Below are 10805 nucleotides of genomic sequence, written 5' to 3'. Positions count from 1 at the left end.
AAAAAGCTAACCTTCATATATTTACCAACATTTACTAATTTCTGAGCCTGAAATATTCCTTTATTAAGAAAAAAAAAAAATAATATATATATATATATATATATATATATATATATATATATATATATTTTTTTTTTTTACATATTTTTCTAAATTGCCTATACTTAGATATTTTTGCCATTCAATAGGCTTAAAAGTACTATGCCAATTTCTACAACCTTGATTCAGGCATAAAAAGCAAGGTTGATAGATAAACTTAAATGATCTAAAAAAAACTAATTAAAGTTGTTACATTAAAAAGAAATGTAAAATCCCCAGATATTTCACACAAAAAAAAAAAAAAAATTGTTGTAAGGAAACAGAGGGTTTTGTTTGGTCTTGTTGCTTTGATTACGCCTGTCTGCTGAGACTGGTTAGCTGACCTTGAGTGAACACCTGGTCTGGACCTATTAATGCTGGCAGTCCACTCCCAGTCTTTGCTTGCTAAAGAGCTCTGTTTGTCTCCTAGCTAGCTTTGATACTGTATCTGTTTTATCTGCCATTTTGACCCTTTGGCTCTGCTCTCTGACTCTCCTCTCTGGTATTACCGTTTTTGTACTTTGTGCTCTCCTGGTTTAGACTCGGCTCTCTGACTACGTATTTATGTGTGTGCGTGTTTAGGTTTGTTTTCTGTTAGTTGTGTGCCTCCAGCCTTTCATGACCTTTTGTCAGTTTTGGAGTTTATAGGTTTGACCTTTTGACTGTCCCTCTCTTATTTAGAAAGGCACCATCACTGTGGTTATGGACCTGTCGCCTAGGGCAGGTACATAAGTAGGCAGGGATGGGGGAGTGGGCGAGAATAGTGTGCACTCCTTCCCTGTCCATATGGGATATTTGTGACAGTCTTAAAGGGTTACTCCACCCCTAGACATCTTATCCCCTATCCAAAGTATGGCTGGAACCTGTGTTGTCATAGCTAATCAGGGTTACTGTTACTTCTGCCACACAGCACAAGGGATTCACATGGTAGTCACATGCTCCTTAGGCTAATACAGTGAAAGGGGGCTTCACAAGTAATGTTATAGGTGGTAATATCCCTCACTGGTTGGTATGTGGGATGCCCTTCCTATTGATGATACAGACAACAAGTCAGACACTGATATATATAGCAGAAAGGTAACACAGTTTTTTACTTGGTGAAGGTAATTTAAGAAACTAGAGGTACAGTTAGGTGTCCAGTTAGGTGTCCAGAAATTCTAGGATAGACAAAGCACTAATCCAATGTTGTCTTTTCTGAGGGATGCACTATGTCTGGTTGTCTCCCAACGAGTTCCCATGTAATAAGTTTTGAGGCCTGTCTGTAATCCCTGAAGGATCCAATGGTAGCTATGGGCACATGTTCAACATCTCCCCATGGTCTCTCTATAAAACTCCTATATATAGATATGTAAAATGAATGGGCATATGTGAAGTGCATAGGTCCTCCTCTCAATCACTGAGTACAACAGAGTAAAAACATCATAATCATGCAGGCTAAAAGCATTTTTCTAAATTATGGAAGTACAGACAGTTACATAGTTAGTATGGTTGAAAAAAGACATACGTCCATCAAGTCCAACCAGGGAATTAAAGGAAAGGGTGTAAGGGGATAAGGGAAAGGGATGTAGTTTTATATTTCTGCATAAGCATTAATGTTATTTTGTTCCAGGAATGTATCTAACCCTGTTTTAAAGCTGTTAATTTTTCCTGCTGTGACCAGTTCCTGAGGTAGACCGTTCCATAAATTCACAGTCCTCACGGTAAAGAAGGCGTGTCGCCCCTTTAGAATAAACCTTTTCTTCTCCAGACGGAGGGAGTGCCCCCTCGTCCTTTGGGGGGGTTTAACCTGGAACAGTTTTTCTCCATATTTTTTGTATGGGCCATTTATATACTTATATACGTTTATCATATCCCCCTTAAACGTCTCTTCTCAAGACTAAACAATTGTAACTCCTTTAATCGCTCCTCATAGCTAAGATGTTCCATGCCCCATATTAGTTTAGTCGCGCGTCTCTGCACCCTTTCCAACTCCGCAGTGTCCCTCTTATGAACAGGCGACCAAAACTGAACAGCATATTCCAGGTGAGGCCGTACCAATGCTTTATAAAGGGGGAGTATTATGTCCCTGTCCCTTGAGTCCATGCCTCTTTTGATACATGACAATATCCTGCCGGGTTTGGAAGCAGCAGCCTGACATTGCATGCTATTCTGTAGTCTGTGATCTACAAGTACACCCAGATCCTTCTCTACCAGTGACTCTGCCAGTGTAATCCCCCCTAAGACATACGACACATGCAGGTTATTAGTACCCAGATGCATAACTTTACATTTATCCACATTGAACCTCATTTGCCAAGTGGATGCCCAGACACTTAGTCTATCCAAGTCATCTTGTAACTTATGCACATCCTCTATAGACTGTACCATGCTACAAAGCTTGGTGTCATCTGCAAAGATAGAAACAGAGCTGTTAATACCATCCTCTATATCATTGATAAATAAATTAAACAACAGCGGTCCCAGTACAGAACCTTGGGGTACACCACTAATAACCGGGGACCAATCAGAGTACGAATCATTGACCACCACTCTCTGGGTACGATCCATGAGCCAGTGTTCAATCCAGTTACAAACTAAAGTTTCCAAGCCCAAGGACCTTAACTTACCTGTGAGACGTCTGTGAGGGACAGTATCAAACGCTTTGGCAAAATCCAGAAACACTATATCCACAGCCATTCCTCTGTCAAGGCTTCTACTCACCTCTTCATAAAAGCAAATTAGATTGGTTTGACAACTTCTATCCTTAGTAAACCCATGCTGGCTATCACTTATAATACTATTATCCCCTATGTATTCCTGTATGTAATCCCTTATAAGTCCTTCAAACAATTTACCCACAATGCACGTTAGACTTACCGGTCTATAATTGCCTGGCGAAGACCTAGAGCCGTTTTTGAAGATTGGTACCACATTCGCCTTGCGCCAGTCCCTTGGCACAATACCAGACACCAGAGAATCTCTAAATATCATGAACAGGGGTACAGATATTACTGAACTTACCTCTCTAAGAACTCTTGAGTGTAGTCCATCCGGCCCTGGAGATTTGCTTACATTTACTTTACTTAACTTACCTTGTACCATCTCTACATTAAGCCAGTTCAATACATTATATGATGTGTTACCAGCACTGACCTGGCCAATGTCAGCTCCTTCTTCCATAGTATATACAGAACTAAAGAACCCATTCAGTAGCTCTGCCTTCTCTTGATCGCCCGTGACAACCTCCCCATTATCATTATGAAGGGGTCCTACATGCTCTGTCCTTGGTTTTTTTGTATTTATATATCTAAAAAAAATGTTTAGGATTAGTTTTGCTTTCTTTGGCCACCTGTCTCTCATTTTGAATTTTTGCTGTTTTTATTACATTTTTACAGATTTTATTAAGCTCCTTGTACTGTTTAAATGTTATAGCTGACCCATCAGATTTGAATTGTTTGAAGGCTATTTTTTTGTTGTTTATTGCTCTTTTAACCTCATTTGTCAGCCATGTAGGATTTAGTTTTAATCGTTTATATTTGTTCCCCTTTGGTATATATTTAGCTGTATAGTTATTTAGAGTTGATTTAAAGATGTCCCATTTACCTTCTGTATCAGTATTTGAGAACACCTCCCCCCAGTCTATGTCCTGTAGTGCAGCTCTCAGCCCAGGGAAATATGCCTTTTTAAAGTTATATGTTTTTGCTTTCCCAGTCTGTCTTTGTTCTCTACATTTTAAGTCAAAAGTAACTATATTGTGGTCGCTATTACCAAGGTTTTCCCGCACAGTTACATTACCAATCAGCTCTGCGTTGTTGGAAATGATCAGATCCAACAAGGCATCACTTCTTGTTGGGTCCTCCACAAACTGGCCCATAAAATTATCCTGCAATAAATTTAGGAATTTTCTCCCCTTTGTAGTTTTAGCAAGCCCCCGGCCCCAATCTATATCTGGATAGTTAAAATCTCCCATTATTACCACTGTACCTGCCCGTACTGTACCAGTTGTATATGAATAATACCATGTGTGCCCATGACCTAACAAAGTATCTAACAGTGTCATCTGAATATCTGAATTTCAGCTGACAGATTCTCTTTGAGTATTTACTACCTAGGAATTTCTCATAGTCTGTATGGGAAGAGTGATTCAAGCCTTTACAAGAACACTGTCAGTTACTCCAACATTTGAGAATGCAAGTCGAGATACTCTTGAGAAGAATAAACAAGGAGGCAATTGTGATTCAGCCAGTCTTTTATTCCGGTATGGTCACGGATAACAACGCAGGCCTGTGTTGTTGTACGTGACCATGCCAAAATAAAAGACTGGCTGAATCACATGTGCCTCCTCGTTTATTCTTCTCAAGAGTGTCCATTTGCTATTCTTCTTGGGGATTGAGCACTGTGAACAAGCCCGGACTGTGTTTCCAGGTGATAGACTACAGTTTACACTACCTCCTTGGTCTCTTTACGCAGCAGTGCCAAACTCACTTTTTTCTATCTATATGGCAAGTCAAGATACTCTTGCTAACATTCTTCTCTGAACTTGACTGATCACAGAAGGCTGCATAAACTATATGTGACCAAAGGCAAGACTGTTGCCAAATATTATTGGGCCAAGGGTCTGTTCTCTTCAGAAGAAGTAGCCATTTTTCTATATGGTCTTCAGATGTTATACGACCTACTCAACAATTTGTCTGTACAGAAAAAGTTTACCCACTCAGTAAATAATCTTTTTGTTGCTGTTATGTTTCATTTGTTCTTGAAAATGCACAAGGGGCGGAGGAAGGTTGGGACATTTGTAGGATCTATTTTTGTATTTTGGCACTTGTCAGTGACAACGGGTAGAAGAGTTAACCCTGATATATTTGTGCATCTCTTCTAACTGCAGGAAAGAGAAATTGAGTAAGTAAACACACACTATAAGAGAAATAGAACACAGAAAACTTCCTCATTTTCTCTGTTTTTTTATTCTTGTGAGTCTTACCATGCTAACTTGCATGCATTTATTTCTTTGCTTAAAATAATCTCCTTTTTTAACCTTCATACGATAATTCTAAACATTTCGGGATTTTGAAGGTTAGACGTTTAGATTTCTTAGAACAAAACAATATTAGGAGTATTCTTGTTTTGTGTGTTCACTCGCAGCAGGAGGGGGTTTCTTTCCTTTTTAGTGCAGTTCGGTTTATGTGTTGGTTTATCTTCCACTAAATCAATCCAGAGAAATTAAGTTTTACATTTTTCCCATACTCCCCCTCCCCCCTCATCCACATCCTTTCCCACCACTTGCTTTTACTCGATGAAAAGACTTCTTTTTAATCATACTAAACTACATAACTATATAGGTTTCCTTTACAACAATTTCTAAAAGAAGCATTTGATGTTTTCCACAAGAGGGCACATCAAACAAGTAAGTAACCTTTTTACTCTCTGTGCAACAACTGTATAGTCTACTGGGATATATAAATATATATTCCAAGTAATAATATGACTTCTTTATATACTGTGTTATAAATTTGTTACCTATTTATTGCATATATCCTTTTGATTAATTAAGACTTTATTAGTTCAAAATAACAAAACAATATTTTTTTTGCATATAAATTTTATTTACTGTGTATATAACGCTTTTATATGTAAAGCCAATGAATCACACTGGAATTATATGAGCTTTTGAAAATGAGCTTCCAAGCTGTATGTATGGGTCCATTTGCCTGGGTTCATTTGGAGTTATATAGATCTTTTCATGCCAGATTTTTTTTTAAATAAATTGTGTCACTTACAACTGAATGCTCTTGAAGCCATAAATTCAAATCTATATGCATCTGCATAGCAGCCAAACAAGCAACTGTATGTGTCCTAAGATAACATCATGCATAATCTGCTGCTGATTTATTAAGAAATCTGCATGTATTACTTTAGCATTACAAATGAAAAATTTGCTGGAAAATCCAGCAACGATAAGACATGCCGAGATTTGAAAACTGTGACCACATATCCCCAAAAAAATGACCTTGTATTACTACTAGAGATGAGCTAATCGAATCTGACGACTCCATATTCGTTACAAATTTCAGGGAAAATTCAATTCGCAGCGAATGCTATAGCACAAATCGCTTCATTAAACTCCATTTAGTGCTGTCCAGGCTCCAGGGCATCTAAAATGGCAGATCCACATGTGAGGACATGGGGCAAGGAATCCTGAGAATTCGGGAAGGCGCGTAGGCTGGATGACCCTGAATTACATGCAGGATGCAGCCTATCAGCAGCCAGTCACCCATGTGATGTCACAGCCCTATATAATTGGCAGCCATATTCCGGCTAGTCACTTCATTCTTTCACTGCAAAAAGATAGGACAGACAGCGCTGTGTGTTACACAGAAAAGCTTTTTCCAGCCGTGTTTCACTTCCTAGTCACGTCAGCGTTTTGTTGGACAGAGAGTAGTGCGCTTTTAACAGAATTTTTTTTTTTACTGCAGCGATTAATGGCCCAGTCACTGTCTACAGCATTGTATTAAAGAGAGGGGCAGAGAGCTGTGTTTTGCGTCATACGTTTGAACAAGCCAGCTCAGCTGGAGAAATGTTAGCAGAGTAGGGAGGAATACGTTTTTATCGCAACACTGCGTCTTGTTCCACAACAAATGGTCTGCTGGTTATACTGGTCTGTAAAAGGTATATACATACCCAGCAGTCCATTCCAAATAGTTTTTGAGTGAGAAAGTGTAATTTTGGGTTTAGTACACAGCGACTGTGTTCTGCAGCACTGTTGTGTACTGCTGGTGTTGTGCACAAATACTTATTTAAGCGTACTGTATCACATTTTTCTGCCCTCAGAAGTGCATACCACATACCTACATCTAAGTAGTATACTATTTTGTACCTGTTAATCTGTCAAGGGCCTAGATACCGTGAAAGGCCAGGCAAAAGTAATCAACGGCTGATGCTCTACTCAAATACTTTTTTAAGTGTACTGTAGCACATTTTTCTGCCCTCATAGGTGCATACCACATACCTACATCTAAGTGGTGTACTATTTTGTTACTGTTAAACTCTCAAGGGCCTAGATACTGTGAAAGTCCAGGCAAAAGTACTCACCGGCTGGTGTTTTACTCAAATACTTTTATTAGCATACTTTAGCACATTTTTCTGCCCTCATAAGTGCATACCACATACCTACATCTTTTTTTTAGTTCTTAGTTTTTTTGGTAAATTTCTTTATTAGCATAACAAAACCTTACAGGATATCATCCCAACACATAATCCTCCAAATTTTACACACTATATAGGATTGATTCCTGATTATCTAAATTACCCAGGCACTATACACAGAAAAAAAGAAGAATGAAGAAGAAGAAAGATAGAATAGTGAAAAGGAGAAAAAAAAGAGGGGACATTCACCTCCACCTCCCCAACTCCACAATCAGCCTCACTCTCTATTTAACCATGTATTCCAAATAAGACTAAATTTGTTTGCCAATCCCCTTTTCATATAAATTGCATTCTCCCAAACCACCAACTTCTCCATTTTCCTAATAAAATGTTTTTTGGTTGGGGGATCTGAGGCTTTCCAAAATTGTGCTATTAATTTCCTTGCATTATATAACAATCTTCCAATAGTATTTTTAGTATAGGCTGGTTTTATTAAACTATCCAAATATCCCAATATACAGATTTTTTATTCCATCGGGATTACAAGATCCCACACCTCCGCAACAAGGTGTATTATTTGTTCCAAATATCTTTGAATAAATATACACTCATAAAACATATGTATAATATCTTTGTTATCATGTGAGCACAGCGGGCAGTTCGCATACCTTCCATAACCAATCTTGTAGAGAAGGGCGGGGGTTCTATATGACCTATACAAAATTAGTGTTGCTCTCGAATATTCGCAATGCAAATTTTATTCGGCACTATATATTCGTAATGATGAATATTGTTTTTTTATTTTTTTTTATTTTCACAGTACACATCACAGTGATCACCCCTCTCTGCTTTCAGCTTTTGTGGTGTAAAGAAGGCTCTAATACTACTGTGTGAGACTGGCGTGCAAATGTTCGCATATGCGAACATTTGCATATGCAAATTTCTGCATATGCAAATTTTCGCTTATGCAAATTTTCGCATACGAAAATTTTCGCATACGAAAATTTTTGAATATTGAATATTACGAATATGCGAATTTAGCAAATATATGACGAATATTCGTCCATATATTCGCGAAATATCGCAAATTTGAATATGGCCTATGCCACTCAACACTATACAAAATATATAATTGAGTTAATCTTGCCACTTCTCCCAGTGCCTGTTTTGGGGTATTAGCAAGAATAGACCTCCATTGCTCTCCGGTAACATTAGCCTCAGCTTGCCATTTAGAAAATGCCGGTGTAAAGTTTACAGAAAGCTTTCCATCTAGCAGCTGATAAATTCTAGAAATATGCCCCTTCTGCTTCTCTGATTTAATAATCAGATCCAGGGCGGACTTCCTACCTACATGCTGAGGAAGGTATTTTTGCTGAACCCCATTCGCATGGGACAGCTGAAAATACTGAAGAAATGCTCCAACGGGAACATGGAAGTCCTCTTGGAAACCCCCAAAAGTCCGCAGCTTGTCCCCTTTAAAAAGATCTTTAACCCATACTACCCCCAATCTACTCCACATACCAGAACTTTTCAATTTACATAATTCAGGGAGCAATAAGTTATCCCATAACGAGGTATATGTATTGATTTTTCCAACCCTTCAAATTTGTTTAACTTTAGACCAAACTTTATGTATTAAGTTAAAGGTCGGAAAACAGGGGGCCATTTTCCTCCTAAACTCATTCTTTTCTAGGGCCATAACCAAATTATTGCCTGAAAGTGCACTTACTATAATGACCATAATAGGGTTCAGAAGGTCACTTTTATCCCAGCTACGGAGGTGCTGGGATTGCGCCGCTAAAAAGTAAACCCAAGGATTGGGCAAAGCAAGCCCCCCCCCCCTCATGCTTCTGGCGATATAAATATTCTAATTTCAATTTTGGCTTTCGCCCATTCCAATCAAATCACATACCTACATCTAAGTGGTGTACTATTTTGTACCTGTTAAACTCTCAAGGGCCTTGAAACTGTTAAAGGCCATGCAAAAGTACTCACCGGCTGATGTTGTAATCAAATACTTTTTATGGGTACTGTAGCACATTTTTCTGCCCTCATAAGTGCATACCACATACCTACATCTAAATGGTGTACTATTTTGTAAAAACAAGAATAAATGGGATAGCTCACAGATCAAGACCAATATTTGAGATAGACGGAGCCAGCCAAATGTTGCACCAATACCCTAGGTACAATAGGATGAACAGAAATACGAGAAAATAATTTGGAGCTCAAGGTCTAAAAAAATATATGATAAAGATGAGTTAAAAATCATTTGATTTATGGTATTAAATAAAAATAAATAGTCAAATGCATATACACAGTCCACCCACAGGGCCCTTGTGGGTGGTTATGGTAGAGTAAATGTACAAATGATGCAAAGACAAAAAAATATATAGAAATAAGTAAATAATAAAGATGGCAGCAATATATATATATATATATATATATATATATATATATATATACACATATATATATATATATATATATATATATATATATATATATACAGATATAGATATATATATATATATATATATATATATATATATATATATATATGTCATGATCACACCCTATCGGTCCAGCTAAGACGCTAGAGAGAGTGTGATGGTGCAAAGGTTAAGGCCACCAGACCTCTGGGTATACACTACTAGTCCAAGCAAGTCATCAAATTAACCCTTAGATAAACATGTTTCCACCAGAGCTGCCTTCAGAAAGGTGAGCTCATATATTTAGAGATCAAAGACCAGAGCTTAGTTTATACACAGATATAATTTATAATACACATATAGGATTTTAATAATCAGGCCTTGGGCCTGACAATATATATATATATATATATATATATATATATATATATATATATATATATATATATATATATAACCTTAAAATGCTGAAAAAAGAAGGCTACCACTCAACTCCAGTAAAAATAATGCTGATAGTAATGTTCCAATATGAAGGTGGTAAAAAAATCCTGTGAGCAATGCAGAACAATGTAATTCATGGAATAGTCAAATGGTATGTATGCGAAAATTGTGGCGATTATTAACAATGTTCATCACTAATGCACAAATGAGATAATAGATGGTCCTGTAATAGATAGATTGGTACACGGTACAGCTTACTCTACCTTAACGACCATGGACGTGTATACACGTCCAAGCCGGATGCACGTTCTCGCCCCAGGACGAGTATACACGCCCATGGTTCTCGTGGGTGCTGTCCACTGCACCCACGAGATCGTGGCAGGGACTCGGCTGTAACACAAAGCCGGGACCCTGCCGCACTGCCAGGACCGAAGTAAACTTCTTTCCTGGCAGTTTAACCCTTACAGCAGCGGTCGGAAGCGACCGTGAGCTGTAAGGAGTTTTGACAGAGGGAGGGGGCTTCTGTAGCACCCCGCAATGATCGTGGGGTGCTACATGTTTCAGAAGTATGTTAGACGTTTCCATCAGCATCACGTCAAAAAAAGTGATGCTGACGTATACTGTCGCAGCTCCATTAATTTCTGAATGAGACTGCTACAGTATACATTGGCATTTTTTGACATGACAACGGACACTTATACTGCAGAAATGCAGTATGAATGGGGACTATCA

The 10805-nt window shown here is 38.1% G+C and overlaps 1 protein-coding gene across 2 annotated transcripts in view; it reads left to right on the top strand.

Moving 5' to 3' along the window:
* The first annotated feature begins 4843 nt into the window (after positions 1-4843).
* The window catches only part of LOC130360626 (cysteinyl leukotriene receptor 2-like), a 108516-nt gene continuing 102554 nt past the window's right edge, over positions 4844-10805 (top strand). Inside the window, exon 1 of one of the 2 annotated variants that reach the window (XM_056563171.1) lies at positions 4844-4956. The gene's annotated coding sequence lies outside the window, so the exon portion shown is untranslated. Of the gene's footprint in view, positions 4957-5048; positions 5462-10805 lie in introns of those variants that run through there. The other variant, XM_056563170.1, reaches the window with a different exon arrangement.

This window comes from Hyla sarda, chromosome 3 (assembly GCF_029499605.1).
Source record: "Hyla sarda isolate aHylSar1 chromosome 3, aHylSar1.hap1, whole genome shotgun sequence".
In the NCBI taxonomy this organism is placed as follows: Eukaryota; Metazoa; Chordata; class Amphibia; order Anura; family Hylidae; genus Hyla; species Hyla sarda.
This window is presented reverse-complemented; position numbering and strand designations above follow the sequence as displayed.